Raw genomic sequence first — 15,354 nt, forward strand, 5'->3', positions numbered from 1 at the left:
CTGCTTGGAATTCTCACTCTTCTCTCTGTATCTCTGCCCCCCTCCAAATAAACTTGAAAACATTTTTTTAAAAATTGAAAAATAAATTTAGAAACTTCATGTTTTATCCTAGCTCTTTCTTTTTTTACTGTTTATTTGGTTTGAGGGAGAGCTGGAGCACACAAGTGGGAGAGGGGCAGAGAGAGGGAAAGAGAGAATCCCAAGCAGGCTCCTCGAAGTCAGCGGAGAGTCTGACACGGGGCTTGAACCCACAAACCATGAAATCATAACCTGAGCCAAAATCAAAAGCTAGATGCTTAACTGACTGAGTCACCCAGGCACCCCATCCCAGGTGTTTGGAGCAGTTATAGCACTTGAAGCCTTTTCTCCATGGGCTCCATATTCTGAAACCTTAGGAGTGAACTGCACTTATTAACAAATTGTATTTATTATTGGGTCCGGATCATAGAATTTTAGAGCTTTCGTATCTTTTACATCATAATTCAACTCCCGTGTGTAATTTACAGATAAGTCTAAGGCTTAGAGAGGTTAGAGACTTGCCAGAGGTCACACATTAGTGGCAGAGCCAGCACTATATGCAAGGGGACAGGGAGGAAGACCTCTACAGGACATCACATTGTATGGAGGTGGGAATTGGGAGGCTCAGCCAGTTCTCGATGTTCGGCTTCCCCAAAGTTAATTAAAAGTTTTGCTGGAGTAAGACCTAAGCATCAAGCTACGTTGCCATGGAAGGTGGCTGGAATGATCAAGGCATGAAAGGCCTCTGACTTTAGGGGTAAAAAAAGAATAAAATGGGGTCTATGTAGGCCTAAAAGGAAAACCTAGTGTTATGAAGAAATGTTTGATAAATCCTAAAACTTAGTGAAAGAAAATGCCAATTTAGTTAGTACTAGCTTAGGATTTATGCCCTTAAAAATTTTTCTCTGTAAATCTTGCCCAAATATTTGCAAAGCCAAGAAAGAAAATAGATATATTTATATGCTCATATTATTAGTTAAGGTATTATTTCTGTATCTTTCTAGAGAACATGCAGCTGACCAAAGTCATGTTTCCAGTCCTCTGCTTCAACTTTTAGGACCTGCCTTTAAAGCTTATAGGAGGGGCGCCTGGGTGGCTCAGTCGGTTAAGCCACCGACTTCAGCTCAGGTCATGATCTCACGGTCCGTGAGTTCAAGCCCCACGTCGGGCTCTGTGCTGACAGCTCAGAGCCTGGAGCCTGTTTCAGATTCTGTGTCTCCCTCTCTCTGACCCTCCTCCCCCGTTCATGCTCTGTCTCTCTCTGTCTCAAAAATAAATAAACGTTAAAAAAAAATTTTTTTTTTTAAAACTTAAAAAAAATAAAGCTTATAGGAAATTCCTACCTTGGTGCCTCCCCCCCATTTGTGCTCCCTCTCTCTCTCTCTCTCTCTCTCAAAAATAAACATTTAAATTAAAAAAAAAAAAAAGGAACATTCTACCTTGGGGCGCCTAGCTGGCTGGGTCCAAAGAGCATGTGATTCTTGATCTTTGAGTCTTGAGTTCGAGCCCCATGTTGGGGGTAGAGATCACAGACAGACAGACACAAACAAACAAACTTTAAAAAAAATTCCTGCCTCAGAAGATCATTATTATGCCTCAGGCTCATCATTATTCCTCTTCCTGCATGTATCTTCCATCCTCTGTACCTGATTTCTTCCTCTGATTTCTCCGCCCCTTGCTCTCTCTATCCTTAAAAATGGAGTTATTCCCGTGAATGGCAGTCCCACTGCTATGTCGTCACCTGGCCATAAAAGCTACCACTCCAATCTCAGGGATTTTGCCTATTTGCTAGTGCCTACCTCCTGCGTTCACTCTCCCAGCCTTCAGCAGAGATTTCCATGAGAAAGGTCTTTGTTAGACATCCCCGATTGCTGAGAGGCTGCAGCCATTCTTCTCTCCATCACCTGCCGATATTCTGCTCTGCCTACATATCTTGACTTAGTCCTACCTCTTGTTAGAGAATGATTGTCCCATGAGCCTTCCCCATCCCATTGGATGTGTTTGTCCTAAGCTTCTCCGGGGATACCTCAGTTCTGAAATGCTGGACTACTCGGCTGGCACTTAATGGCAAGCCCTAGCCAACGAGCTTTATCTCCTATCCCAGCTTCCTCACATTAGTCTCCAGACAAACTGAACTGGTCGTTTTTTTCTGCAATTACTATGCATCTTCTTGACTTCATGCTTAGTTTCACGTGGTTCTCTCCATGTGAAATGCATCCCCCCCACCCCCCACCTCTATCCCTTCAGCCTTCAGCTTAAATATCCTCGCCATAGCCTGTCTTCTGCAACACTCTTGCTGGAAGGAATTTGTTTCTCTTTTGTAATACATATTTATCTTTAGAAACTTAGAACCTGCAGATAAACAAAACCAAAATTTTTAATTATTAAAAATTCTACTCCCAGGATTACCCGGCTGACTCCGAGAGCACGTGACTCTTGATCTTGGGGCTGCGAATTTGAGCTCCATGTTGGACACAGAGCACACTTAAAAAAAATCTACCCCCAGAGATAGCCCCTATTAGTATTTTGATGAATAACCATGTAAATATTCTTCCCGTAGCTCTTTATTTAGACACTTCTTACACATTTTCCACATTTATAAAGATATTTGTGTACATATTTTATCCAATTGGAGTCTCCTTAAGAGCTTGTGACTATTATATTCATGACTTTGCAAAGAGTCTTCAACATATCAGAAAGTCAAAACATGTTTATTGAAGAGAAAATAAAATGAAAGTCACCAGCTCGCTTTTTTCCCTAGAAAACAATACTAATTTGGAGAAATTCTCAGTGTCAGAAAAAAAACAACTGAAAACTCAAAAGAGAGGGCGTCTGGGTGGCTCAGTCAGTTAAAGATCTGACTCTCGATTTCAGCTCAGGTCATGACCTCAGAGTTCCTGAGTTTGAGCCCCACGTTGGGCTCTGTGCTGACAGCAAGGAGCCTGCTTGGAATTCTCGGTCTCCCTCTCTCTCTGACTCTCTCCAACTCACGTGCATGTGCGCTCTCTCTTAAACATTTTACTTTACCTTTTTTAACGTTTATTTATTTTTGAGAGAGAGAGACAGAGTGCAAGCCGGGGAGGGGCAGAGAGAGAGGGAGACACAGAATCCAAAGCAGGTCCAGGCTTTGAGCTGTCAGCACAGAGCCCGATGTGGGGCTCAAACCCACAAACTGCGAGTTCATGACCTCAGCCAAAGTCGGACGCTTAACCGACTGTGCTACTCAGGCGCCCCAATAAATATTTCTTTTTGATAGAGCGTGCGCAAGTGAGCGAGGGGCAGAGAAAGAGAGAGAGAATCCCAAGAGGGGAAGAGAGAGGGAGAAAGGGAGAGAAGCAGGGCTAGAAGCAGGGCTCCTGTTCACCTGAAGCGGGGCTGGTGCTCACCCAAAGCGGGGCTCTAGCTCCCCCGATGTGCAACTCAAACTCACGAACCATGAGATCATGACCTGAGCTGAAGTCAAGATGCTTCACAACTGAGCCACCCAGGCACCCAAATAAATAAACATTTTTTTTAAAAATAGAAATATAAAAATAAATAAAAGTGATTATGGATCCAGTAGGAACCCTCACCAATCTACAGGTTGAATATTTACATATAAAAATGTAAATATGTAAATTAACCATTTGTTCATGTCTTAAAGAAAAAAGAATCATCCAAGGCAAAGGATAATTATTTTCTAATAATTGGCCATTCAACTAGGCATTAAAGTAATAACTGCTCAATTCGCACTACTTAAAAAAATGAGAGCAGCAAGACACAAACATAGTAGTTCTCTTTTAACATGAAGATATGCAGAGTAAATTCCTGGGTGCATCAATGCAAAATGGGCTACAAGGCACACATGAGCCATCACAGGAACTGGAATTTTTATAGCAGCAAAAGTCAGAGCGCTGAAGAGCAAAGAAGGCTTTAGGTAGATTGAGAGAGAGAAGAGGGGAGAGCATAAGGTATGACAACTTGACCTGCATGAGACGGTTGGAAAAATCACAGAAGCACCAAAAGTAAGAAGAGAACAGAGAGAGAAAAAGTCACTTTCCAGAGGCAGAACCAGGGGAGGCGAATGCTTTAACCCTTTTCCAAGCCAAGAAATTTGAAGCTACACTTGTGACTTACAAATTTATAGACTCATGGCATGACGTGATGGAGTCACACTGATCTGATCTTGAAGCCCTGGTCCATCTCACTTAGCTGGGTCATTTTTTTTAAATTTTTTTTTAATGTTTATTTATTTTTGAAGGAGAGAGAGACAGAGTGTGAGTGGGGGAAGGGCAGAGAGAGAGGGAGACACAGAATCAGAAGCAGGCTCCGGGCTCTGAGCTGTCCGCACAGAGCCTGATGCGGGGCTCGAACCCATGAACTGTGAGATCATGACCTGAGCCGAAGTCGGACGCTCAACCGACTGAGCCACCCAGGTGCCTAGCTGGGTCATTTTAAGCAATTACTAATCAAACTGAACTTCAGTTTCTTCATCTGGAAAGTAAGGTTACCAGGAGCTACCAAATCAAGTGATTGTGAAGATTAAAATAATCCATGTAAAGACCCTGGCAGTGGGGCTAGCAGTCCCTTAAATGTCGATTCTCCTCCCCTGGTAAGATGTAAACCATCTAAGGGACTGCTGCTGTGTCTCCTGTAATACCTAACCCAGAGTCTTACATGTACCAGGGGCTCAATACGTGTAAATTCAATTGAATCATATCTGCATTAGAGGAAATCTTGGAAGGCATCTCAACTAATTCCCTGCTCCATGCAGAAATGCCCTAGCCAACCAGTGGTCTGTCCAGTCGTTGAACACCACCAGTTAGCTTGCTGATGCCAATAGGACTGATTACAGCGCTTGGTATTTCATAATTTATTTTGAGAGAGTATGAGCAGGGGAAGGGCGGATAGAGAAGGGGACAGAGGCTCTGAAGCGGGCTCTGCACTGATAGCAGTGAGCCTGATGCAGGGCTCCAACTCACAAACCGTGAGATCATGACCTGAGCTGAAGTTGGATGCTCAACAGACTGAGCCACCCAGGTGCCCCCAGTGCTTGGTATTTCCGACAGAAAAGTGTTCCACACACTGAGTCTAAGTGTGCTTCCCTGTAACATCACCTATTTGTCCTAACTCTGTGCTCCGGAGCAACACAGAGTGAACTTTCCCTCACATTCAGATGACAGCTCTTCAACTATTTGAAGATAACATTGGTATTTTCCTCTAAGCTGCTCCAAGCTAACTCTCTTCATATAAGATGACTCTCAGATAACTATCAGCACTACCATTTTGGTTTGTATATGTCCCTCCAGTGGAATGTGGCACCCATAATTGAGCATTATTTGAGTTAAGGACATGACCCTGTGGAAACGCCCAGATCAGGCTACCACTAACAGGTTATAGAAATAAGGGCCAATTGGGATACTCCCTAAGACTGAGGTGATTTGGTGCCTGATTGAGAAGAAACTATCTTCCAGATCAACCTTGCCTTGTAACCATTCTTTTGTTTTTAATTTTTTAATTTTTTTTTTATTTTTTATTGAGAGAGAGACAGAGAGACAGAGTGTGAGCGGGGAGGGGCAGAGAGAGAGAGAGAGAGAGAGAGGGAGACACAGTATCCAAAGCAGGTTCCAGGCTCTGAACTGTCAGCACAGAGCCCGACGTGGGGCTTGAACTCACGAACCTCGAGATCGTGACCCAAGCCAAAGTTGGACGCTTACCGACTGAGCCACCCAGGCACCTCGTAACTGTTCTTTAAGTTACTAAACTTTTCAAAAAATTTAGATAAAAATTACCTCTTACATACACAAATTGAAAATAAACAAAGGAGGGAAATGACGATTCACAGGAGTATAAGAATGTATGAAGAGTTGTTTAAATTCACTCGTAATCAGAGAAATTCAAATTAAAACAAGATAGTATTTTCTGACCATCAGAATGACAAAAAATTAAAAAGACGGATAATACCAAGTGTTGGTGAGGATAGGGCGGGACAAGAACTCTTGCCGTTAGCTAGCAGGAATGCAATCTGGCCCAGCCATTCTGGAAAGCAATGAGGCAGTATTTAATAAACGTTGTACATGCCTATGACCCCACAATACCACTCCTGGGTGTGTCTGTGAGAAATTCTCACATAGGTTCATCACGGCTTTGTTTGTGACAGCTATTGTTGGAATCAATCTAAGCATCTGTTACCGGGGTGGAGTAAATAAACTGTGAAGGATGCACATTGAGGTAGTCCGGATCACAAAGGGTTAGCTTGGTTTGAAAGCTGGCTAATATGACAACTCAGACCCAAGGCTACATTGTTATCACTTCAGTTCGCTGATAAACTAGAAAACAAGTAAAGCAAAGAACAATGCCTTCCTAGTTCCTCCCAGAAACATGCCCAAATTCTGGTGATCAGTGCAGGCCATTTGGAGGGAGAAAGATGGATCTAATGAGTTCAGAGTCGGGACTAAGTTTTTATAGGATTAGGCTTGGTGAGGGACTGGGTCAGCATTCAAGGGCCTATAATCTACCATGTAAGAAAATTCTTTGTTGTACTATTGGGCCAGCCGCAGGCCTGTCCATGGCCTACCCCGCATGCTATAAAATACTGTATAGCAATATTAAGCTAGTAACTAGCTGCACATTCAGCAATTAGAACAAAGGAAACAGAAAATGATTTATAGTACAATGCCATTTGTGTAAATTAAAAACATACAAAACTATATTACATGAGGTTTCACACATATTTAATAATGTACATCAAATACATTACAGAGGGAACCTGGAAAGGTAAGGCAATGACAGAGGAAGAAGGGAAAAATATGAAATGAAATAAAATGGGAGGAACCTTGCACAGATTAGAAATGTCAGAGGTGCCTGGCTCAGTCAGTTAAGCATCCAGCTTCGGCTCAGGTCATGATCTCACAGTTCGTGAGTTCAAGCCCCACATCAGGTTCTCTACTGACAGTGGATCCTCTCTCTCTCTCTCTCTCTCTCTCTCTCAATCTCACAAAAATAAACATTTAAAAATACATTAAAAATTTTCAGTGTGTAAATAAATGAGGAAAGTGACTCAGTGCTTTGCCTCCCAGATCTAAATTTTTAAACAAAAGTGAGGAAGGGATTCAATTCTACAGAGAGATACAGAGATAGAGGAAATTAATATTGATACTCCTTTCATGGATATTAGAATAATAGCAAAGTGAGAAAAAAAAAACCCGTATTTGGTTTGGCTTAAAAAAAGAATAGATTCTGGCTGTTTGTTTCTATGTCTAATTACCACATAATATAACAACAGTAACACACATTTAAAATTTGTGACAGATTTATTTGATCACCTTGATTCATAATGGAAGCTCAGACATCATGGAATTGTCTGTTCACGAAGCTTGGAGCTCAGCTCTCAGCGGTCACCTGTCAGCCCTCACCCAGCCCCGCTTCCAGCTCTTCGGACTAAATACTCAGTTATCTGCAGGCTGTCCCATCTCTTTCCTGGAGCAAGAGAGAGGATAGAAGCACGGGGTGTCAAAACCCTCCATGCTATAGGGGCGCCTGGGCGGCTCAGGTCTTGATCTGACTCTTGATCTCAGCTCAGGTCTTGATCTTTAAATTTTTTTTTTTTAACGTTTATTTATTTTTGAGACAGAGAGAGACAGAGCATGAATGGGGGAGGGCCAGAGAGAGAGGGAGACACAGAATCCGAAACAGGCTCCAGGCTCTGAGCCGTCAGCACAGAGCCCGACGTGGGGCTCGAACTCATGGACCGCGAGATCATGACCTGAGCCGAAGTCGGCCGCTTAACCAACTGAGCCAACCAGGCGCCCCTCAGGTCTTGATCTTAGGGTCTTGAGTTAAAGCCCTGCGTTGGACTCCATACAGAAAAAAAAAAAAAAAAAAAAAAAGGAAAGAAAAGAAAAAAGAAAAGAGAAAAAAAAAAGAAAAGAGAAAAAAAAAAAAAACAGAAGAGAAAAGAAAAAGCCTCCATGCTACATACCAGTTGAGTCAGACACTGCCGAGATAATATCTGAGTGCAGCCATCTCAAATGTCCAAAATACTCCAGGAGGAAACCAGGCCTTTGCCACGTAGATTGTACATCCAGTATTCCCCTCACTGCCTTTTGCCTTGCCCTGGGGGCAATGGTGTCCGTGACAGCCACATGGAAGTCCTGCTTTTTTGCCTTGTTCCTACCAGTGCCAGTCCCCCACCCCTCACCCATATTCGCACTCACGTCCTCGTGTAACAGACATTTGTCAGGTCTTTGGCTGCTCGGTACCGTACCCCCTTCCTTTGACAAGGAAACTCCCCACGGTGAGCTTCCAGTATACGGAGCCCTCCTCCCACTGTATTTCCCTTTCCCGGCACCCGTGCCCCTGAGCACGCGTCTAGGCTGTGGGGACATGAGCTGAGCTCTACCAGCCTGAAGCACCAGCCTAAAATCTCAGTACAGAGGCTGATGACACAAAAAAGAAGGCGCAGGGGGGAATGTCCTGAGAAGGCAGTGGGGCCCAGCAGCAGCACTTGGTTTCCAGGGAGGCTGTGAGCCCCAGCAGGACAGTATCCCAGGTCCAGGGCTGCCCACGCTGGTGCTGCAAGCTGAAGCACCTCCTTGGTGTGCAGGGGGGATTGATGGCCCCTAATCCCGTGCCGTCTGCAGGTGCAGCCTTGTCTCTGTCCTCTCATCCCTTAGCCTGGTTCTCCAGCCTTCCCAGTAACTCTGAGAGCTTCCCAATAACCCTTCAATGCACTTACTTTCAGGCTCTATCTGCGAAAGCCAGTTTGTGTTGCAACCCAGATCCCTGACTGTCACACTCTCTTCTGGCAGAACTCCTACAGTGACTCCAATTTTGCCTGACGTGCCCATCATGTTCCACTTTCTCTTTGTCATCTTCTGCTGACCTTGCCCCGTGGACCTGCCATACCTCTGCTCAAACTTGGCCCGTGTCCACCAGTCTGTCTTGTAAGGCTGCTGTACCTTTGATCTCTCTTTCCCATGACTCCATGGCCTCCCTCTCGCCCCCTCCCTAGGACTCAGGCATCCTGAGGTGTCCGGGTGGTCATCTTAACCCTGTTGTGATGTCAGCGCTGGCCTAGTGCTGAGAGGGGAGAGATTCCTTAGATGCTACAAGAAGTGTCACTAGGAGGTAAGAGGGGCACAGGCAGAGAGATGGGAGGGTAGCAAGACTGTTCTTATTCTTATTATTTAATTTAATAATACAGATTGTCATTTACTGAGTTCCTGCACTGTGCTGGCCCTTTAGAGCATGACCTCACATTAATACTTGAAAGTAGGGACTATTATAATCCCTATTTTCAGAGGAAGAAACAAGAGTTTGAAGAAGTTCGGTTGCCTGACTAGCTCAGTCTGCAGAGCATGTGACTCTTGATCTTTTTTTTTTTTTTTAACGTTTATTTATCTTTGAGAGACAGACACAGAGCACAAGTGGGGAAGGGACAGAGAGAGAGGCAGACACAGAATCTGAGGCAGGCTCCAGGCTCCGAGCTGTCAGCACAGAGCCTGATATGGGGCTCGAACTCACGAACCGTGAGATCATGACCTGAGCTGAAGTCCCAACACTCAACCGACTTAGCCACCCAGGCGCCCTGTGACTCTTGACCTTGAGGTTGTGATTTCAAGCCCTGCATTGAGGGTAGAGTTCACTTAAAACAAAAACAAAAACAAAAACAACAGGGTGGGATGACTTTGTGGCTCCGTCAGTGGAGCTTTAGATTCTTGATTTCAGCTCAGGACATGAGCCCAGAGCGTGGGATTCAGCCCCGCATCGGACTCCGTGCTGAGCGCGGAGCCTGCTTGAGACTCTCTCTTCTTCTGCTCCTCTCCCGCCTCAAGCTCTCTCTCCCTTTTCCTAAAATAAAAAAATAAAAGAGTTTGGGGGAGCCTGGCCGGCTGAGTCAGAAGACCATGCGACTCTTGATCTTGGGATTGGGAATTTAAGCCCCAGGTTGGGTGTAGAGGTTAGTTACACGAATAAAGCATTAAAAGTTTTTGTTTGAAGTTTGAAGAAGTTGAGAGGGATGGAATGGATGATGCCTGGGATCTCCTGCAAACTAACTAGAGGGGTGGGAGATGAATCAAGATTGACCACAGGCTGGTAATTGCTCAAGCTGCATAGTAGATATGCGGAAATTCATCGTACTGTTATGTCTAATACGGATACATTTGAAATTTCCCACAATTAAAATTATGTTTTACTTTCTTTTAAGCTAAGAAACTTGAATAAAGCTGTACAAATAATAAGTGATAAGGTTGGGTTTTGATTCCAGATCCGACAGACCTCAACACCTACTCTCTTAACCTCTATCCTGGATTCTTGACAAGGAACCTGAAAAGATCTAAGAGGAAGACCTTAATGATCTTCAGAGGATTCAAAAGGAATCCACAAGAGCCTGGGTGGCTCAGTTGGTTGAGCATCTGACTCTTGATTTTTGGCTTAGGTCATGAGCCCGGGGTCATGGGATTGAACCCCAAGTCAGGCTCTGTGCTGAGCGTGGCACCTGCTTAAGGTCCTCTCTCTCTCTCTCTCTCTCTCTCTCTCTCTCTCTCTCTCTCTCTCCCCCCCCTCCCCCTTTGCCCCTTTCCTCCACTGGTTCTCTCTCTCTGTCTCTCAAACAAACAAAACAAAACAAAACAACAAAACAAACAAACAAAAAAAGGGGGGGGGCATTAAGAGACCTCTTGGCTAATTTCGGCTCCTGTTTTCCAGGTATAATTTTGGCAAGGATCAACAGAGTATAGCCAGATATTAATTCTCCATGCCTAGAGCTTATTATAAAGAAGATGCCCTCATTTTCTCTGCCTCTTTCTGAGGAGGTACAGAAGCAGCCCAAGAGAGAGTCTTTGGCAGCCAAAGTTTTCTAAAAACACCCAGGCAACAGCTGTCCTTGGGCTGTCACCTGACTTGCCAGGCCCTGAGTCAGCGCCACTCCCCCGGCCCAGCCCCCACTGCTGAGCCAGATATGACTTGCCCTTTCCTGGCTGGTCTGAACCGGTTGGGCCAGCCCAGCCCAGCCCTGCCCCATCCCAGCTTCCTCCTCAGTGGATGGCTTCTTGTTCCCTCACTCTTACCTGGGGTTCCCACCTTGGCACCTCCCTTGACATCCAAAGCAGCAACCTCCTGCCTGAAACTTGAACCCTGAAGGGAGTCAAAAGACCACCTCCCAGCTGTTGGAGACGTGGACAGGACCCTGGACTCTTCCTGGGACAGAAAAAAAATGAGCTGGACATCAGCATCTCCTACTATCTGCAAAGGAAGTCTTCCTTCTCTAGGAGATTCTAGGATTTACTTCCGGTGAAAAGCAGAAAAAATATAAAGACGCTGCTCCTCTCCTGGAGAGGAGGATTCCATCCCTAGGCTCAAGCCCAGAAGAACTCGCTTCTGGGGAAATATGGAGACCAATTTGGTCTCCAATGGAAATATGGAGACTTAGGGATATGTGACCTTGGGCTAGTCACTAATGTCTCTGAGCCTGAGTTTTGTCATCAGTAAAATAGAAATCGAAATCCCTACCTTGCAGGTTTATTGTGAAGGCCCAAAAAAGTAGTGCACGTAAAGCACTTAGTAAGTGCACAGCACACATCGGTTTCCTTCCCCTAGCCTTGACATTGCCTTCACCTTGCCTTTCCTGCTCACATTGGGCTGATAGCAAAGGTTTCAGGCCTGCGACCAAGCCCTGCTCTTGTGTCTTGATTCTGGACATTCGCACCTAGTTGCTTCTGATCATTGAAATCAAAACTCCAAGCATTATTTTTTTTTAATTAGGAGTTTTGATCCATCTGTCCATGTGGATTAATGTTGGTTCCAAATACCCATGTTTCTTTTCCAAAACACCCAAAGGTCATTTATTTTAAGTAACCTAATTTTGAAATGTATAGCATCAAACTATAACTCACTATAGTTTGTCCCGTACCATAAGCTGGGCCAGTCACACTCCAAGGGCACCCATATGACCCAGGCCATGACAGTCAAAAATCTAATCCTGAGTTGTTGTTGAAAGGCAAATCTTGCTAACTTGGAAGGTTGTAATCCTGTAGACATCGGTGGCCATCTTGCCACCACTTGTAAGGAGTCTACCTGAGAAAGAAACCAACATAGAAGATAGATAGCAGAACTGAGAGATGGAAAGAAAGGATTCTTGGATGACATCATTGGAGCCACTAAACCTAGCTTTGCCTAAAGCCAACAACCCCTGTAATTTTTGGCTACATGAGCCAATACATTGTATTCTTTTTATAAACCAGTTTAAGCCGGATTTCTGTCACTTGCAAAAGCACTGACTAATACAGTGTGTTTTGGGTTGAGCAATGGAATGCGTAATCTAAAATGTTGTGTTTCATGTAGAATTTTTGTATGATAATACTGTGTATGCTGCACTATTTTTATAACAACCTTATTATTTTCTAATGTTTATTTACTTTGAGTGGCGCAAGGGCAGAGAGAGAGGGGGGGGGAGAGAGAGAGAGAATCTCAAGCAGGCTTCACACTCAGCATGGAGCCCAACTCGGGACTCGGTCCCACTACCATGAAATCATGATCTGAGCTGAAATCAAGAGTCAGACACAACCGACTGAGTCACCGAGGCACCCTATAAAACTTTATTGAGATCTAATCTACATACCATAATGTATATTAAAGTACACAATCCAATGATTTTGGGTATAGTCACAGAGTTGTGCAACTGTTACTACAATCATATTTTAGAACATTTCATCACCCCCCAAAAGGAACTGTATCTATTAGCAGTGACTCCCCAACACCCACCTCCCAACCTTCCTTTAACCCCTACCAACCACTAATCTACTTTCTGTCTTCATGAACTTGCCTATTCTGGACATTTGGTATAAATGAAATCATACAGGGGCGCCTGGGTGGCTCAGTCAGTTGAGTGTCTGACTTTGGTTCAGGTCATGATCTCACAGTTGACAAGTTCGAGCACCACATCTGGCTCTGTGCTGACAGCTGAGAGCCTGGAGTCTGCTTCAGATTCTGTGTCTCCTCCTCTCTCTGCCCCTCCCACAGTCATTCTCTGTCTCTCAATAATAAATAAACATTAACAAAAATTTTTAAATGAAATCATACAATATATGGCTTTTTATGACTTACTTCTTTCACTTAGCATAATGTTTTCAAGGCTCACGCATGTTGTAGGATGAATCGGTACTTCATTCTCTCTTTTTTTTTAAGTTTATGTATTTATTTTGAGAGAGAGAGCACAAGCAAGGAAGATACAGAGGGGGAGGGAGAGCGAATCCCAGGCAGGCTCCACACTGTCAGTGCACAGCCCAATGTGGGGCTCGAACTCACGAACTGTGATATCATGACCTGAGCTAAAATCAAGAGTCAGACACTTAACCGACTGGGCCACCCAGCTGCCCCAGTACTTTATTCTTTTATGGGTAAATAATATTTCATTTTATGGATACATCACATTTTGTGTGTACATTTATCATTGATGTATATTTGCATTGTTTCTACTTTTTGGTTATTATGGATTATGCTGCTATGAACATTTATGTATTTACGTTTTTGTGTGAATATATGTTTCAGTTCTCTTGGGTACATACTTAGGAATGGAATTGCTGAGCCATGTGATAGCTTCATGTTTAACTTTTTGAGGAATCACCAAACTATTTTTTCAAAGTAGCTGAATGAACAATATTAAATTCCTACTAGCAATGTCTAAGGCTTCTAGTTTCTCTACATCCTCAGCAGCACATGTTATTGTCTTCTTTTTAATTTTAGCTATCCCAGTAGGAGGTGAAATGGTATCTCATTGTAGTTTTGATTTGCATTTCCCTAATGATTAATGATGTTGAGCATTTTTCCATGTTCTTATTGCCCATTTGTATAGCTTCTCTGGCAAAATGTATATTCAAATTCTTTGCCCAGTTTTCAACTGGGTTGTCTTCTTTATTTTATTTTATTTTATTTTATTTTATTTTATTTTATTTTATTTTATGTAAGCTCTACACCTAACATAGGGCTTGAACTCACAACCTTGAGATCAATCAAGAGTCACATGCTCTACTGCCTCAGCTGATCAGATGCCCCTGAGTTGTCTTTTTAATTTGTAGAAGTTACTTATATGTTCTGGATACAAATGTCTTATCAAATATATGATCTATAAATATTTTCTCCCATTCTGTGGAGTTTCTGTTCATTTTCTTGATGGTATGTGCACTAAAGCCCAAAAGTTTTAAATTTTGACAGTCTAATTTATCTTTCATTTTTTTCTCTCATTCCTGCTTTTGGTATCATGTCTTAAAAACCATTGCCTCAGACAAGGTCAAGAAGATTTACTTGTGTATTGCTTTTTAAGAATTTTATAGTTTTACCTCCTACATTTAGGTCTATGATCTATTTTGAATTTTTTTTCTCTCTCTCTTTTCTTTTAATATGATGTGAGGTAGGGGAGCCTGGATGGCCCATATATATATGGTGTGAGGTAGGGGCCCAATTTCATTTTTTTGCATATGGATATCCTGTTGTCCCAGCACCATTTGTTGTATTCTTTTTCCCATTGATATATTATTTTTATAAGCATGTTTCACTCAGAATAATATTAATGTGAATTTACATTCTCTGAACACACTCCATTTGCTTCTGTCAGCAATATTGCATGCTAAGGACTGGGAGAAGAGTGATCATGTGTGGGCAATTAAACATTGACCACAGAATGTGATAAGTATTTGTACAATGATGCCCAAAGTTTGGTGTGCATCATAATCATTTAGGGAAATTTTTTTAATGGGAATCTCCAAGCCTCACCCTAACCCACTGCATCATAACTTCCTGGAGGCAGGGTGGGGAGATAGGTGAAATAGGTGAAGGGGATTAAGAGGTACACACTTCCTGAGGTACCTGGCTGGCTCAATCAGAGAGCATGCAACTCTTGAACTCAGGGTCCTCTATTCAAGCCCCACATTGGGCATAGAGCTTACATTAAAAAAAAAGGGGGGGGGGAATTCACTTCCAGTTATAAAATAAATAAGTCATGGGGATAGAAAGTACAGGATAGGGAATATAGTCAATAATATTGTAATAACTTTGTGTGGTGACAGGTGGTAACTACACTTAGCATGGTAAGCACGTCCTAAAGTATATAATTGTCAAATCACTATATTTACACCTGAAACTATACGTTTATATGTCAACTATACTATAATTACATTTTTTTAATCTATAAAAAGAAGTTAACAAAAAAGATAGGTAATAAAGCCTAAAAAGATTCTACAGTTCAGAAAAAAACAAAAAAAGGAATTTCCTGGTAACATCCTGTTTATACCATATATAGAATCACACAATATTAGAGCTGTAAGACCCCATAAGACTACACAATTTACCTCTTCATTT

The sequence above is a fragment of the Lynx canadensis genome, chromosome A3 (genome assembly GCF_007474595.2).
Source record: "Lynx canadensis isolate LIC74 chromosome A3, mLynCan4.pri.v2, whole genome shotgun sequence".
Taxonomy (NCBI): domain Eukaryota; kingdom Metazoa; phylum Chordata; class Mammalia; order Carnivora; family Felidae; genus Lynx; species Lynx canadensis.